We start from the raw sequence: 18,735 nt of genomic DNA, 5'->3' as shown, positions 1-18,735 counted from the left end.
ATTTTGACCCGTTTAGGGCTTCGGAAACAAAGTATATAGGCAACTGTGTCAATGTGCCTTCAATCTTGCACTCTTCGACGAGAGCAGCACTTACGGCTGTGCCTGATGTGGAGATGTACAATAGCAACTCCGCTTTCTCTGACGCACTGGACATGACTGCCAATTTTTCAATATATTGCTTTAGGTCTTCGAAAGCCTTCGCTTGCTCTTCGCCCCATTCCATGTTGCCTGAGCCTTTCAGCACCTTAAAAAATGGAAGGCACTTCTCCGCAGACTTTGATATGAATCGGTTAAGCGAAGCCAACCTGCCTGTTAACTTTTTCACCCCCGATGGCTTCTATCTTCTCCGGATTTGCCTCAATTCCTCTTTCGGTGATCATGCATCCCAATAATTTGCCTCTTTGGACCCCGAGGACGCATTTCTCCGGGTTCAGCTTCAGACCATGACGGCGAAGGTTCGTGAATGTTTCGCGAAGGTCCTAGATATGATCCTCCTTCTTCTTGCTTCGGACAACAACGTTGTCGACATATGCGGAGATGTTCCTTCCCAGTTGATCTCCCAGTACTTTCTTGATCATTCTATTAAAAGTGCATCTGGTATTGCGGAGGCCCTCTTGCATTCTCACGTAGCAATATGTCCCGAAGGGGGTGGTAAAACTGGTCTTCTCTTCGTCTGCCTTGTTCCTGAATATCTAGTGGTAACCTAACAAACAATCCAACATACTGAGCATCTCCGAGCAAGCTGCTGCATCGACCAGGGTGTGAATTCGTGGTAGTGGGTATTCATCCTTCGGGCACGCCTTGTTCAAGATTGTGAAGTCAATGCACATTCGCCACTTCCCATTCTTCTTCGGTACCATGACAACATTAGCTAGCCACTCCGGGTACTGGGCTTCACGGATAATGCCCGCGTCCAGCAATTTTTGTACTTCGGCCTGAGCTGCCTTCTGTCTTTCTTCGGACATTGTCCTTTGGCCCTGCTTTACTGGTTTCGCCTTCGGGTTCACCCTGAGTTCATGCTTGATGACCTCTCGACTGACCCCTTGTAGAACCGAGGTGGACCAAGCAAACACATCTTGATTGTTGCGGAGAAAATGTATAAGTCTGGCCTCCTCGGACTCTTCAAGCCCTTTTCCGATGATCACCATTCGGTCGGACACATCTTCGCACAATGGAACCTTCTTCGTGTGCTCCGCCGGGGATACTCCCCCTGATTTCTCTTGGTCTTCGCTGTTTGCAGCCTCATTGTCCTCATCTGATGTTTCAATGACATGGACATTCTTGTTTGCGGTTGATGCATTGTCTTCGCATCTTCTTGCTTCTTCCTGGTTGCCGAAGATTGTGACAATTCCTCCAGCCGTAGGCAGCTTCATGCATAGATACGACTGATGGATTACTACTGCGAATTTGACCAAGGTGTTGCGGCCGAAGATGGCATTGTAGGGGTAGTTTATGTCGACCACATCGAAGGTTGTCGCTTCAGTTCTCTGTGCTGCACCTTCGCCGAATGTGACATTGAGCTCTATCTTTCCCAGAGCTTCGATTCTCTTGCCTCCGAAGCTAATGAGCGGATACTGCGACTTCTTCAACACTGTTTCTGTGAAACCCATTTTGACGAAGCACTGCCACACGAGGATATCTGCAGAGCTCCCATTGTCAACTAAGATTCTCCCTACCTCATTTCCTGCGAAGTGCATTGAATTCTTGCCGATGTTTGCCCTTATGACGAGAGGGTCATTATGTGGGTAGTGCTGCAGCCGAAGGTCTGCTTGCGTGAAAGATATTGGGACATGCGACCAAGTTGTTCGGAAGCATCTGCCTTCACTCACATAAGAGAAAGTTCTGAAGTATTCTTTGTGTTGCCTCTTCGTCTCCAGCACTGGTTCATTTGACCCTCCGGAGATGGCGTTGATGATGTTAACCCTACTGCCGGAGGGCGCGTCGCTTGCTCACTATGGTATCTGCACCGGCTCGAGCTTCGGAGGTGGGGGTAAACTTGTCGGGTCGTAAGACTGTGGCGTGGAGCTCCTCGACCATGTCTGACTATACTGCAGAGGTGGTAGCATCGGTACTGATTGTTGCGAAGGTGGCGCATATGGTAGCGGATTGTTGTTGAAGACCGGGTATGACACCGGCCAATTTGGTGTAGGAGCCCAAGTGGTTGCCATCGCCAAAGACTGTGGTGGCAACTGCGAGGTATGATTGAGTGGCTTCGCTGGCTGGGAATTCTGCCGATCAAACTCTTCTTTTCTTTCAATGGCGAAGGGGCATTCATTTGTCTAATGGCCTTTGTCTTTGCCATGGAAAAAACAGATCGGAATTTTCTCCCTTCGACCGTCGCTGTCTCTTCGGCTTTTGTTGTGTCGTTCCTCGTGATGGTGACGATCATCACGGTTGGGCCTTTCCTCGTGGCGGTCCCTCTCACCTTTCGCCCGATGATGGTGTCTGGGCTCTCGGGGTTCTTCTTCGGAGACATTGTTCACCGTTATTTTGTGCTTCGGCTCATCTGCGTGCCATGGTTTTGAATGGGACCTCTCACTGCTTCATGACTTCTTCTGCTCGCTCTTCTCCTCGAGCCCTTTTCTCTTCGCACAGTCGGATATGCAATATTCTTGCATTATCTCAAACAGCTTCGTTACTGTCTTCAGCTTGCGCCATGATATGTATTCTCTGCATGGTCCTAGGTTGATCCCCTTTACCACCGAATCGATGATGCTTTGGTCGGCGACATTTGGTGCTCTCGCACGAAGCTTCATGACACTCTAAAGATATTCTTGCAAGGTCATGCTTCCTTGCCTGAGATCGTGAAAATCACAGGATGTGACTTCGTCAGGCCACACGGCGCGGAAACTTGCATATAACTCGAAGCGAAGCTGCTTCCAAGACAAAATGGTTCCTGGTGGAATGTTTGCGTACCACCGCTGCACCCAGCCCTTCAATGAGAGGACGAGCGCCTTCGCTTTACACGCGGTACCTCCTCCTGATGCTTCTATGGTGGCTTCATATTTGAGGAGGAACTCTTCGGGATCTGACTCCCCATCGAACTGTGGCAATATTGTTGGGTTGAGGCGATCAGGCCACTGCACCTCCTCCAGCTCTTCGGACAATGGTGATATTCTTTCATGCCTTCTACGGTAGTGCTCTTCGCCGTCTGACTCAGAATGGTCAGAGATCTCTTCGACCGGCATGAACTTTGGTCTAAGCCATGGTGGTTCATGCTGCCGTGGGTTGACCACAATCATCTCCTTCTGTGGTGGTGGTGGTGGTGGTGGTGCTTGCAATTTCTCGAGCTGCAGCCGCTGTGCACGGAACTTCTCCTACAGCGCCTTGCCGCGAAGCTCCTCCTCTCTCAACTTGTTGTACTGCTCTTGACGCTCTGCTTCTGTGAGCATGGTCTCCTTCCCCTTCGCTCTTGTTATCATTTGTCTCTCCGAAGGCTCTGCTTCCAAGGCATGCTACTAAGCTCTTCGTGCCTCTTCGATGCAGGCGTCGATGCGACGCATCGCCGCAATGTCTTCAGCTGAGACGCCGATGTCCAGAAGGTTGACTTCAAGCTGGCCGTCTGCGAGGGCATCAACGGAGATGCTGTCGCAGCTGGTCCCGTTCGCTTGTGTTGCCGCTGCTTCGCCCTGCGAAGGTGTTGCCATGGCCATCGTCGTCGTGTCCTCCGAAGTGGCTCCGTTGGTTCCCTTCTTCTTCGTCGCAGCCATGTGGTGTATTGAACCGACGGGAGGGCGCCAAACTGTTTGTGGAAAATGTCTCCAGAACGGATGGACACTACAATAGTAAGGGACAAGCACACGATTCAAGTAGTAAATATTCTCTCTCTATTCCCTGTCCCATCAATGAACATTACAGGGGGTATTTATAGGTGGCGTTACACCTCCCACGAACTTTTACTCTTCTACCCTCTTACAACGGCCATATTCCTGGAATATTCCTGGACATACACGTAATTTCCCTAATACAAGCTCAATGCGCTACAGCTCAGACAGGCCCACAACTGCAGATAATCCTCTTCGGCCTTCTCTACGAAGACTACGCGGCCTGTCGCTTACTCCTCGCTGATGCTCGCATCATCCGGTCTTCGTAGGTCTTCGGATTCCAACCCAAGGACAAGCGAAGGCTACGTGGCTCGTTATTTACTCCTCGCCGTGACGCTCCCGTTGACCGGTCCTGGCGAGTCTTCATCTTCCGACCCGAAGACAAGCGAAGGCGGGAATCTTCTGTGTTCACTCCCGTTGGCTTCAATGTTCTTGCTGCCCTGTCGTTGCGCACCTTCGGCGACCGGACCGAAGGTGGTGTCCCCAACAGCAGCTATCCTTTGGGGGGCATTCAAAGATCATCTTAGTACATCTGAACTTAGAGCTCTCAAACTGATCAAAGTTAACCAAGTCTTTCATGTAGTTGGTCTTGTTAGAAAAAGAGACAACAAGAGGGCAGAGTGAAGGACCTTGTGTCAGCCAAGGATTTGCATAAGATCTCCCAAGCAGGAGATTCCATTAATTTTTTGCCCATGAAAAATTACCATGATTCATCAACATGGAAGTGAAGAATGGTCTCCAATCAAGAGGGACCTGAACAGAATGTGCCACAGGCCCAGGTGCAAAATTCCTGGCCCATTGTCTGATCATCTCCGAGGAAAGAGCTTGTTGTGCATACTAGGTGGATGCAAAAATGTAACACCCGGTTTATAAAAGGACATAAACCGAGCAATCATATACGTGCCAGGATCGAGTCACACGTATATACAACAGAATGAACAGTATATCACAGCACATATCACGTAAAAAATTATAATAAAGCGAATACGAATGTTATTTATTATATTAATGACAAAATGTCAGATACAGCGGAAGCGTAGAATACATATACGAAGTCTCTCGGAGGCTGGGCGCCACAGAGACGTCGACTGGGAGACGAACGCCTAGAAGTCCTCGTAGTCCTGGTAGCACTGAGCGAACTCCCTCGCATCGGCAGGAACTGAGCAGCAGTAGAATGTCCCAAGAGGAAAAAGAGTAGAGTAGGCAAGAGTGAGTACACAACTTGTACTCAACAAGTATAACACAAACTATGAGGCTCTAGGTTGGCTGACTAACTCCATTAGCTTTTAAGTCTTGGCAAATTTTTATTAAAGCTATTTACTACAAGTTGATGAATTACCATAAACCCAATTACATAGTAATTAATCAAAATTAATCATGTTACTACTGAGAACCAAACCGAAACCACCAAGGTAACCCCGAAAGACACCCCCCTCATCGGAAGGAGATAACCCCACTAATCAAAAGGAGGATCTGGGCCACTCCTGACCGTGAGCACGGCTAGTATACCAGTTTTACATTCTGCAGAGGTTGCACATCTTTACCCACAAGTCGTGAGCTACGCTAGTTGTTCATCACACTTCCTTAGGTGAGATGACTAGCAAACTCAGTACGAGGCCTTTACAAAGAATCTCGTTGGTAAGGAGTAACCGCGAGGGTTGGATCGGCGACTATGGAGCAGGTCTAGTGGGCGTCACCGACGAAGCCACTCAGTACGAGGGACATAGAAGCTTACCACCCTTGCCCCGCAGGTAAGTTACTCCAAACCAAAAAGACCTAATTATTACGCCAAGACCATCCCATTCCAGTCTTGTGGTAGCGCTGTTGTCCCAGGTCCTTATGGAGAGTGGCCAACCAGGCAGTAAGCACCATGCTGGCCCCCTAAACCATGTTTCTAACAAAACCAATTTTAACGAGACGTGAGCCACTCAAGCCACACAGAGGGCCACTCTCAGAATTAAGTTGCATATACCATTAATCAAATTAATTAAAAGGACCAAGTGTGTTATAGCGCGGCACCTAGCACAACTAACCAAAATGCAACCCAAGTGGCTAGGAATGTCCTTATAGGCATACAGTATTAAAATGCAGTATGAAAATGTATTTAAAAGTGATAGGTTGTTCATGTTATACTTGCCTTCCTCATACTGCTCCTGCTGCTGCTCAAACTAGTCAGAAGATGGATCAACGTCTACTCACGAACACATGGCCAAAAACAATGCACAACAATAAGCATACAAGCAAACACTAACAAAAGCTAAGAAACAGTACATCAATACATAAAAACAGCACACTAAACTAGTCTAAAACTATTCTACGCGTTACAACGATCGCGTGGATATAAAGAACGCCTAAAACGAAGCTAAAACGTAAAATCTAGGCTAAAAACAAGATCTAGGGACCTCTTTGTAAGAAAACTGGAGTTTCTAGGGGTTTTCTGGGCAAAACCGAGGACTAAAACGTAATTAACACATTGCTGCAGGGGCTAGCGCATAAAAAGGCAGGACTTGGACTGCGGGTTCTAAAAAGGAAAAGTGCAGGGGCTAAAACGTTAAAAACAGGACCCACGTGCGAATACTTTTGCACGCGACTGGACGGCAGCTAGTTTTTGGAAAAACACAGGGGTTCTTTTGCAAGAAGTACAGGCTGAACTTATCTTCGCTCAGGGGCCGTCAGATCTTGATCAAGAGGCTCAGATCTAATGGCCTCGGGATCTAATCGAGGCCGTAGGTTTTAGATCGGGCGGCTGGGGTGCTTCGCGGGCGACGGTGACGGCGGAACGCCGCCGGAGCTCTGCTACGCGGTGGCGGGCGGCTGGGAGCTCGCCGGCATTGGCCGAAAATGGCCGTCCGGTCTCGTTTTGGGCTGTGGGTTGGTGCAAAGGAACAAGTGCGGCGCGTGTGATCCACTGGGCCCTCGTACGTGAGTCGGGGATGGCCGGAGCGTGGGGCTTAGCGGTGGAGGCGGCGCTGCGGCGACGGGCTCACCGGAGTCGGGCGTTCCCGCTGTGCCAGGGCTAAAATCGAAGCGCTAAACGAATGGAAAGCAAGATTGGGGCACGGGGAAGCTCACCAGAAGCTCTCTTCGGGCGGAGAAGCGGCGCTGAAGGACCGTCGGCTTGATCCTGCGGCGGTGGCCCGGCGAGGTTCGTGGTAGAGGTCGGTGCAGAGGGGGGTCCGAGCCTGATGATCCAATGGGAAGATCCACGCCGGTCCTGCGGGGGTGTGGAGGGGGTGAGGGATGTTCGGGAAATGCCAGTGTGCTGGAATCGCACGGTGGACAAGAAGCTTACCGTAGTTGGGTCTCGAAGGAATTCCCGTTCGTGCAGGGCACACAGCGCCGGGAAAAGGGGCCTTAGACATTCCTGGTATCCGGGCGAAGCAGCTGCAGAATCTTGCAGGAAAGGAGGAGCGGCGTAGCGGCTAGTCCAGGGTGGGGCGGAACCTCGTCGCGGCGGAGTAGGAGTGATGCGGCGGATTGGGTTCGAGGGTGGCCGCGGAGGGGTGAGTTGTTGGGCTAGGTTGGTTTCTGGTTTTCTATTTTCCTGGGTTTTCTCTTCTTTCTATTTCTTACTCAAACTCAAGTCTAATTAATTCAAATAAATTTGAATTCAAACCCTAACCAAACAAACAAAAGAAAGAGATGCTCCAGCATGAATGCACAAACATTTTAACCCTACGGTAAATTTTAAGTACTTATGGAACAAAAATTAGATTAAATGCAAGCTAAACAAATTAAATCCTAGAAAATTAAATAAAGCCAATTAAATTTGTTATTAACTAGGAAAATTATATTAGGGTGTTACAAATCCAACCCCCTTACAGGAATCTCGTCCCGAGATTCTGGGCTGGATAGCAAAGAGAAGCAAGGATGGGATTAAGTTCTACTCACTTCGGAGTCGGATTTTCATACCCACATGTCTTGAGTTGGAAGTATGTTGAACCTCATGCTCAATTTGCTCTCCTGACGAGGTCTGGACCTTTACCATTCTTTTGGTAGGATGCATCACAAGTTTGTTTCGATCTGACCAATTTTGACCAAGAATGATGTCGATTCCTGTTGACTCCATCACAATAAGGTCCTCAGGGAAGGTTGCCTCACATATTCTTATGCTGACTCGAGGACATATGTAACTGGAGATCTGTTCTTTTCCTGATGATTTGATGGCCATTCTCTTCCTCATGGGAAGCTTCAATATCCCATGCTTAGCAGCAAACTGCGTGCTGATGAATGAATGTGTAGCACGAGGGTCTATCAACACTGAGGCTGGGAAAGAGTTGACCAGAAGCATACCAAGAATGACTGGACTATTATCCCGAATGGTTTCTGCTGACACATGGTGAACTCTACTCTGGTGGTACTCTTTTGGTCCCTTCTTGGATTGCGCATGCTTTGTAAGATCACTGCTCACTGGTATCACCTGCTGCTGATCCTGATCATTCAGGGCATCCTGCTTGGAGCAGTTCTCGGAAATAAGGTGGGTCTCATCACCACTTGTATGCGGAACTGGTGAAAGGTCCTGGACTGGTGCTATTGGTGACAGCTGATTTTGAGGACAACTTTTGGCATAATGACCTTTTTGTCCGCATTTGTAGCACTTGCGGTGGAGGTGAATGATGCTACTTGGTTGACCTCCCTGTGAACTTAACATCACATCTTGCATTACTTCTGCTGCTTGCCTTTTGGGCTCCTTGCGGCCACGTGGCTGAATCACCTTCATAGTGATAGTCAACCCATCAACATAATCATAGAGAGCTTGATTCTCGACCTGTGTATCTCTAGAGCACTCAGGATCCTTTCTCTTCTGGATGGTCTGTAGCTCATCGACCGATGGACTGTCGAGGAAAAGGGAATCCTCTGCTAGCTGCTCTTGATGAGACCTCTTCCTCTTTGTACTGGAGAACAACCTCTGATTCCTTCTAGTTGCGGCTTCATCTTCAGTCGCACGAACTTGACGACAAGGAACGCCATAGAATTGGCAACACGGGCAAGTTTTCTCACCATCACCCATTGCACTGTCTCCAAGGTCTTTTTGTTCTGCCGACATCTGAGCTGGGATAAAAGGAAAAACAGATTGGTAAGGTCAAGGAAGAGAGAAAAACTCCATTATTTAAGGTTCTATCCTATTTAGACAACACTGCATAGGCATTACTGCTGATAACTCCAGATAGGTGTTACATAAATCCGGGAAAAAGGAACTATAGCACAACTCTTCTGCTCCGTTTGAGAGATTCTCCAATTCCCATGTACTACCTGTAGGCCGGGGTGTCACATCATGTGACACCCCGGCCCAGGGCTTAATAGGATTAATAGGATACTCATACCAACAAGTTGCAACTTCTTTTCCGGAAGCCGGTGTCCAAAGAACTCAGAGGTTAAGCATGCTTGGCCCGGAGAAATTTGGGGATGGGTGACCGACCGGGAAGTTCTTCCCGGGTGCGCACAAGTGAGGACAAAGTGTGCAGAAAAGACTGGTGTTCGTCTGTGAGGACAGTCTATGTCCTAGAAAGGAGCCAGATGTAAGCGGGCCCGTCCTCAGGGAGGCGGGACGTTACAGAATGGTATCAGAGCCGACTCTCGTGGTTTCACGGGCACGTACGGGCGTAAGTGCGGAGGCATGAGCACGGGCGCGTGGGGGCGCAGATGCCACCGGCATGTGCACGGGCGCGTGGCGGGTCAGTGCGCGGGCATCTGGGATGCACCGTTGGCACTAAACGCACGGACGTGGCACAGGGACCGTTGGCACTGGACGCACGGACATGGCACATGGGCTGCTGGCACTGGATGTATGGGACATGGCCAAGAGAGGACGTTCCTGGCTTGGGATTGACCGACGAGGACGTCGGTCTCTTAAGGGGGTGAGCATGTGACACCCCGGCCCAGGGCTTAATAGGATTAATAGGATACTCATACCAACAAGTTGCAACTTTTTTTCCGGAAGCCGGTCTCCAAAGAACTCCGAGGTTAAGCGTGCTTGGCCCGGAGAAATTTGGGGATGGGTGACCGACCGGGAAGTTCTTCCCCGGTGCGCACGAGTGAGGACAAAGTGTGCAGAAAAGACTGGTGTTGGTCTATGAGGACAGTCTATGTCCTAGAAAGCAGCCAGATGTAAGCGGGCCCGGCCTCGGGGAGGCGGGACGTTACAAAAAACAAGATCAACTGCAGGCAGAACAATGTTCACAACACCAAGCTACATTTCATCATTTTGATGCTCAACATGAAGCTCATGGGTAGGACTAGGGATAGGGGACCCCTGGAGTTCATCTTCGTGGACATGATCAGGGATAACCTGAAAGGGAACATCTAAAACCATTGGGATAAAAACTTCCACCACATTTGCATTGTTAGGATTGGGCAAATGTTGACCATCTAGCTCATCGTCAGAGTTATCCATTGCAATAACTTGTTCCTGGTCAACCTGATTTATTTCCTCTTCCATGTCAGCAGCTGCCTGAATGAGGTCATCAATTCTTCCAACAAGATCATCATCCAAAGACTGATTGAGATCAAAGTCATGAGCATCATTTGCATCATCAGCCTGAACTTTGTTGATAAGGTCATTAAGCTCCAAGAAGGGCTCCCCTTGAATTGGAATTTGTACCAGGTTTGCCACATCAACATCCACAACATTATTATTTGGCCCATTGGCACCTTGTACATTATCAGGCCAGAGGCCCCAGTCAGCAGCATTTGGAGCATCAGCATTAATCTCAGGAACATCTGGTGGAGGAGGAGGACCATGACCTAGCTGTCCATAACCAAAGAAATCAAATAATCCTGGATCAAAGTCATCAGGGTTATTAGGAGGAATATCTTCATCTTGGGGCTGATTTCCAAGCATTCTAGTCTGAATGACCTCACATTGTGCAGACCAAGATTCACCCTCAAAACCTTCACCATCTGATCAAACCATGAACCATGGGATTTCCTCAAGAGTGACCACTCGTGCTTTTACTAGAACCCTGGCAAGGTGATTTGGGTCTTCCTCCCAGGCACCAAAATCAGCGAGAGCTTTATTCTATATGATTTTGAGACTAATAATCAATGTTAAACCCCAACAGCATAAGCCAAACTTCATGATTAAAGGTGTTAGATCTATGATTCCAACCATAATTGTGAGCCACAAAAGAGATACACACATTGCGAAAGGTATGCGGGCTACCATGAATAAGAGCACCTCTATCATGAAAATAGTTGAACCTGACATACACCTGACCGAAGGGACATGGCTCGATTGATTGAAAGGTAACCCCCTTTTCATCACACAGGAAGTCCTCAAGCACATTCCTAATGCCCGTAAAAGATACCTGATTATTCGGCAGAGGCTCGATCGTCGCAATGGCCAGGTCACTGTTCCGAGCGTGCGGCAGTCCCATCACCACGCGAGACATCAGCTTATGCTCATCAATCTGGACTCGTTGGGAGCCACTAGGGATGAACGGGCTGGGATCAATGAAGTGGAAAGCCATCTCTGAGCTCTGATCAGTGGAGGTGAAAGCTACTGTCGCAGGAGTTGGGGTTTTCTTTGGGGAGCAGTGTACGCCAAAAAGGAAGAAGCGGCGAGAGGTGAATTGCAGGTGGAAAAACTAAAGCCAGGGACCGAGGGAGCCAAATTAGGGGAGGAAATCAATGGAGAGGGGGGATGATCATGCTGAATTGTTGGAGCTGCCAAGGAAGGGGCGGTTCCATGGAAACAAAAATCAGAGCTAGTTACATTCCATGGAATTGAGATGGGGGCAGAGGAGTAATCTTGTTGAGTGCCAGAGATAAATGTCCAAAGGAGATAAAAATCGTAGGCTCTGGTGACTTGGGTCCATTTGGCAGTCGCAGACCGGAATAAAACCAACGTGTCACTGGTGAATTCAACCCATTGTTAGAACAAAAGGGGAAGCTGGAGTGGTGCTCCATGGAAAGACTAGGAAACCAAGGTGGGAACCTACAAGAACCAGCAACATGTCCCAGCCTGAAACAAGAGTTACAACGGACACTGTAGGTGCAATTGGGCTGAAGATGGGAATAAGACAGGTAGCGGGAATAGTTCCGACGGCCCAAGTCAAGTTGGTTGAAACTGGATTTGGGCTTGCTATGTGGCCCCAATGGGACTTGATTAGTGCCTGTTAAGATATTCAAATTTGGATTTGAAGAGCCTAAATTAAGGTCAATATTAATTCCATGATTAACCCTTGAATGGGGATCCGTGAAAGCCGCACAGCTTTGAGGAAAATTCGAATTAGAGTTAGCCAAATTTGGACGATCACGAGCCTGATTTGGAAAACTTAATCTAGAGAAAACCGAACGTGATCTAAGATCATTAGAAAGGCACATGAAAACATTATTGACTGGAATAGATGAGTTCACTGGCTTGTTAAGATCAGGGATAGAAGATTTCACCGCATCAGCATATGAGCAATGAGATTTTTTCTTCTTTTTGACTTCCACCCACTGATAATTTGGACGTGTATCCTTGATGGAAGAAGCTTTGGCAGGATCAATGTGGCAGAACCAGTTTGAATTACACCAGTTTGGGAGCACTAAATATCTAAAAGTAACTTAACCGATATAATCACTGGTCTATCGAGTAAAATCCTGATGAAATCACTTGATACCGGATCGTAACACAAGTATACATCCCGCACGAAGGCGAGTCAGAGATACAACAATTCCATAATATTTTACATCACATAGATAAGAGGTATAATTTACATCAGAGTTTTGAAATAAAAAGCTAGAGTTCTAGCTTTTACAAACTTATTGAAAAGATTCCAAAAGAGGTATAAGTAAACTACTCTTACTTTAGAAGTTCTGCAGCGGAAAGAAGACAAAACACGACTATACTAACGTAGTAGGGTTGATGTCATGGTAGGCCCAAGCATGACATCATTCAGCCGAGTTATAGCTGGTCGAAGATGGATCCCATTCTAAAAACCAGCCAGGAGGTAAAACACTAGGCCAAGTCAAACTAGTGTTTGGGTCTTCCAAAGTTATTCCTGAAAACAAGGCCACATGCAAGCCTGAGTATACTAATACTCAGCAAGACTGACTCGACTAAGGGCACACACAACCCTTTAACTAGACATGCAGGGCTTGTGAAGGCTTTGGAGTTTCTTTTGCTGAAAAGCAACTAAAGGTAGGTTCTTAATTTCTTGTTTTAGCTTTCAGGTTCTAGTTTCATTAACCATTCTAGATTTGCACCTATCTATACAAGCATGGTAGAGAAATTATTTGCATCCAACAAATTGAGTATCATCCTTGTTTCACTTCTTACTCCATGTGGCAAAGAGATTAAGCAGTCTCAATATCTATGAGCGGCGGACCAATTCGAACCGAATTTCAATCCTTGCAAGGTAAACCTAACACACACGCTTGGAGCACCATCGAGTCGCTCCAAAGCAACTGTTGACTTCTCATTCCGGTTCATGGATAGGCCCACTTTCCCCGACTATAGGGCACCACTCCTCGTCCCTCATAGTTGTAGTGTAGCGCTACAAGTTTTAATATCCCTTATCCATGTTATTCATCTTATTCCTAAGAGAGAGTGGGAAGTATGTCCACTTGCCGAGCCGAAGAAGTTACTAGGCTTGCCGCTTACCCATAATTCACGGCATGTGGCTAGTATTTTCAAACTCTTAACCCCGATCACCATTACACTGTGGCCTTAGCAAATTTATCAACACAGATGGATTTTCGATGAAGAGTTTGACCAAATCCGTCCATGGTCCTTATAGTGATTGCAGAAAGTAAACAATCAACTCCTATAAATCTTGCGAGTGACAGGAAATCACTCGACTTTTACTGGCCCTATTAGCATAGCATCTAATCGGACTTTGTTTCTAGTATTCAAACAATAGGTTCCTAAGATTATGCATCTAGGTTTTCATTCAACTCCAATAACTTAAATGCACAAGAAAACAATAATAAGTTGCATAAAATAATAGGATTATGCTCCGGGGCTTGCCTGTATTGATGTCTATGGAGTTAGTAGACCTTGGTTCTTATGAATCAAAGTTCGGGGCTTCAGTTAAATTAACAATGTTGGCCTGAGCTTCAGAGAAAACCCCGTCTGGTTCCTGAATAAACTCATATGTTCCGTCGACTAATGATGTTGTTTCTATATGCAATGCAGTAAATGTAAATTAGTGAAGTGCTTGAGTATAGCTTTCCTTCACTAAAAAGTTATTTTGCAATAAAACTCAAATCAAGAAAACAACCATTCAATTTTCTATCTACCGGGCAGTCATTTATGGAGTAAAAGGGAACTTAAAGGACTCCACAAAATAACAAAACTGACTACTCTAAGAAACATGGTTTGAAGTCAAAAGAAAAGATGATTTATTTCAAAATAAACCATAGAAAGGTTTTTAAATAAATCTTTTAAGATATAAACAATATATAGAGAAGAAAAGTTTTTAAAAACATGAATTAAAGTCTACTAATGTGTTTTGAAAACTTTTGAAAAGTTTGACATGCTTCAAAGGTCACATGTTCAAAGCTTATCTAGAATATGGCTCAAAATAAAAGATACCAAATTAAACGATTTATGAACTAATTCTATTTTTAAAACCAACTACACAAAGTTTCATAGCAAACTCATAGCATCACCATGTAGAGCTATTTATAAGGAACACAACAAAATTAATTTCACATTTTTCTGATTTTTGTACACTTTTCTAAGATTTTTCAATGTTCACACATAAAATGAGGAAAAGAGTTTTAGTCTTTTGCAAAAAGGACCCTGGAAGGTTTTTAAACCTTGCAAACAGGTCCCTAGCTCAAGGAGAAGAAGAACAGGAAAGGAGGCAGGGAGTGGCCGGCCATTCCCGGCGGCGTGGGTCGCCGGCGGCAAGCCAGAGGTGGGGGAACAGGAAGAGGAGATCGAGGCGAACCTCTAGGTATGCTTGGTGAGGTGTGGTTCGGCCGGAGGAGGCTCATCGGCGGGGAGCAGAGAAGTCCGGCGGAGATGCTCGTCGACGGTAGTGCTCTGGCGGTGGATTGGTAGGAAGGAGGGGCTAGTGAGCTATTCTGGAACAAGGTGAAGCTGCTGGGGTGGTTGGGAGGGCCGTAGCAGCACTGGAGTGATGGGTCCACGGCGGGCAGCGGGCCGGCGGCGAGCTGAGCTCGTCGGGGTCAGGTGCAGAAATGGCGAGATTGAAGGGCTAGTGAGCTTCACTGAGGCACTATGAAGCTTTCTAGGGGGGTGGGGGAGTCAAGGCGGTGTTGTGGTGGTGGATTAAGGGTTGCCGGAGTTGGAAGGGGAAAAGGCGGCGGGAGGCTTGCGTGCAGCACGTGGAGGCGGCGCGACCAACCCGGGGGTGAGACCTGCGGCGGCGGTGTAGATCGACGGCAAGGAGGCGGCGCCCCTGTTTTCCGGTGACCCAAGGTAGAAGAAACTGAGGGTGGACTGAATTGTAATTACAGAAAAGTTCAGGGGTTGAAGTGAAAACTAAGATTTGCCACTGAACTAGGACTCAAATGAAAAAGTACCCAACATGAAAGTTGCTCAATTTTCCAAGATCTACAACTTTCATGTTATGCAAATCTTCACTAGATCAAAGGATTTGAAGATATTTTTATAATTCCAAAAGAACACTATTTTATTAAGGAAAAATACTTTTATTAGTAAAAAATATAGTATTTTTGGGCTGGAATGCAATAATTCTACTAAAGTAATTATTTCTAGCATATTTGCAATGAAGCCCATAATAAAGTTAAAATTGTTCCCTGAGTCAAAACTTTTGCACACAGGGACTTATAGTTTTTCATAATGATCAAAATATCCTTTCTTTTGCACAAAATATCTTTAACTAACAAACATTAATAAACACAAAATTTACACACTGAACTCTAATTTAGCAGCTAGACACCTGAGGTGTCACAATCAAACCTTTTCTTGTTCTAGAGATGGAATAAGACTCTAAAGGAAGAGTTGGAAAATGAATTCAAAGAGTAAACCTCCAGGCCTACGAATTTTGAGTAGACCATAAACTTGAAAAAAAATTCTTCGACTTCAACAACTGCCAAAAGAGAGGCTTGTCCTCCTAGAACAAATTGCAAAGCAGTCGCAACAGATTTAGGTGTCAATCTGAAATCAGCACGACTGAAGTAAGCCAGGAGCTAGAAGCTAGTTTCGTCATCCGGTAGAGGATAAACCATAGGGAGACCAATGTTTGCACGAACTTTAGAAGCGAAAAGAAGACCAGGAGTGGAGAAAGACGCAACGGAATCCATGAGAAAGGAAGGAGGAGCAGGGACGAACCGAGATCAGCGAGGAATCATAGAGTGCCAAGCGGAGGAAGCCATCGTCGCTTCATGTTGTTTTTTCCGTCGCCCGTGACCTTGCTTATGGGCCGTGTTTCCTTCTCATTTCCAAGCATAAGCAACCTGCACACAAATATTCACCAACAATTTGTGAAATTTGTTAGTAATAACTCCTACCACTAATGCTAATGGTCATCTTTTATGCATTCATGCAGGAGCTAATGGCCTGCTTTGAACCATGGGAGGCTAACTGGTGTGCTCTGGCTTGTCGGGTTTCGTACCATGGATCTTGGAGCTTGTTTTACCTGCATTTCTGCCCAAGTTTTGATATAGCAATATTTCAAAGAGGAAACACGAAATTGGTCCTTCTTGGATAAATATGCAGGCATGAGATTTGGATTCTCATGATTTTTAGCTCAATTTGATGCTTAAATTTGGTCGTTATCGAGCATCAACAAGATTCCCCACCTTAGTACTTTGCTCGTCCTTGAGTAAAGGCTAAGACTATGCAGACCTAGCTTCCTTTCGATATTACACCTACATACAAATTGTTCTAAACTTCACCTTTACTTGTGAATTTTGATGTGTCTATCATAATGGTTTATGGAGTTGAAGAGTGAAATGGTGTTTACTTCAGTTTCCTCCACTTATCTGCTATATGACTGGGGGTTTTGAAAACAAGTTTTGCAAAGACCAACCACTTATCTGAACTGAAAATGTATCAATATAATGATGTTGTGCAATATGAATCTGATGCCTTGACTTACCTTCCCATTTGAATTATGCTCAACAACTCACCCATTTGGAATTGATGAATTTCTATAAGGGTTAGGTCACAAATATATAACCACTATCCATAAAGTATTAACTCTAGGAACTTCAATCAAACTTGACAATAAGTCTAATCAGACAGAAGAGGACATTTAACCTAAGCACCATGCTTAATTTAAAACGTCTATCAATGGGGACGTGGCCCGATCTTCCGAGAGGTATGATAAATTTGATTGCTGGAGTATGTGACACTGACGATCTGGGATTCTAATTGCACGATTTGAACCCCTGCAATTGCTACACCACTGCTTCGTTGTTTATCAACCGTGCACAACACGATTGACCTTGCCGAGAAGGCTTTTCCTACAAACAAATCAAAGACCACAAGAAACAAAGAGTAAACACGCAATCTGAAATTGCAAATTTGTATGAAGAGAAAATAAAGAGGGGTTCGAGCTTTGATCATGAAAGGACTAATCGCCACAGTGGTGAAAAACAAGAACGGGGGCCCTGATTCATAGCAAAAGAACTTACCATCATAGATACAATGAAGAAGATAGTTTCTCGGTGGAAAACTTGATCTAAACAAAACCCAAACTCTAATGTGGCGGTGTCTACTTATTATATGAGGGTTGGGGTGTGTATAACCCCGTATCCACGTCCATAATGGACCCCAACACAATACACGGGCCAACAGCCCAAAAGATGGTGTCGCAGCACATGACAGATTCTAGACACCCCCTAGTTTCGAGGATTCCCGTCTACTCCTAACAAATTTCAGCCTCAAACCGATGCCATTGGAGGCTCTTTGAAATTATGTTTGCATCCATATAAAGAATGTCCGCAGCAGACTACGTATGTAGCTTGGGCATCACTTTTCATGCATGCTAATCCTGGACACCGAGGTGGACTCGAACTTGATTTGGGCCTCCACCTTGGCGACTCAAATCGGACAAGCTTTGGGCCTCCTTCTCGTCTTGGAAACCAATGTTGGTCTTGTCAGCCTTCATTCCATCCTGCAAATATGATCGTATGCATGGAGGTCATGTCCTCATCATCCTCCCCTTCTTCACGAAAAGCCATCCTTGGCGTCGAGTGTGCTTGAAAGCGATCCTGGACAACATGAAGACAAGCGAGGTTGCCTAAATAATGGGAACAAACAATGTTGTGATATAGATTAGGACCACATATTCAGAGCTGCAGCTCATCTTGGCCTACAAATATGTAATCTCCTCAATCGGAATGCACACATTCTTTGTCAATAGCCTGCAAAAGATTAGTACTAATAAGAAACATATGCTCCCCTTCTTTGGATTCAACCTGTTTATTCAGAAAAGAACTAGAGGAACATGGCATGACAATATTATTGTTATTACAACACTCTAATTGATGATAATTTTGTACAACAAAAATAGAAATCAGATTTGTACAAATGTAAACCTGATGTATCAGATATTGTCCTTTGTTGTTATATTTGCCAATAACATGATATGCATGTCTAGACAACCCTGGCAAATCAACATATACAGAAAGTTTCTCCTCCAAATCACTAAGATTATACAAAACATAAAATTTAACATAGCCTATGGTATTTAAAGAAGACAATAATTCCAGCTCATCCATATCTGTAGCAATATGATTAACATGTTGAAATTTAGCACAAGTGTGTAGTTTTAACACACTAATAGCTTGATCATGCAAACCATCTTTATCATAAGGAATATAAAGAAAATCATCTTGTGCCAAAGGTAAATCAAAAGATGGTTCCACTAATATTTGCTCTATCATAGCATTATTGGTGGAAAATTTAGCACAGGAAGAGAACTCTCACCAGCCATGAGTGTAGGACCATGGTCATTACGTTTTCTCTCTATTGACGCGAGAT

Source organism: Panicum virgatum, chromosome 1N (assembly GCF_016808335.1).
Source record: "Panicum virgatum strain AP13 chromosome 1N, P.virgatum_v5, whole genome shotgun sequence".
Lineage (NCBI taxonomy): Eukaryota > Viridiplantae > Streptophyta > Magnoliopsida > Poales > Poaceae > Panicum > Panicum virgatum.
Note: the sequence above shows the minus strand (reverse complement) of the source record.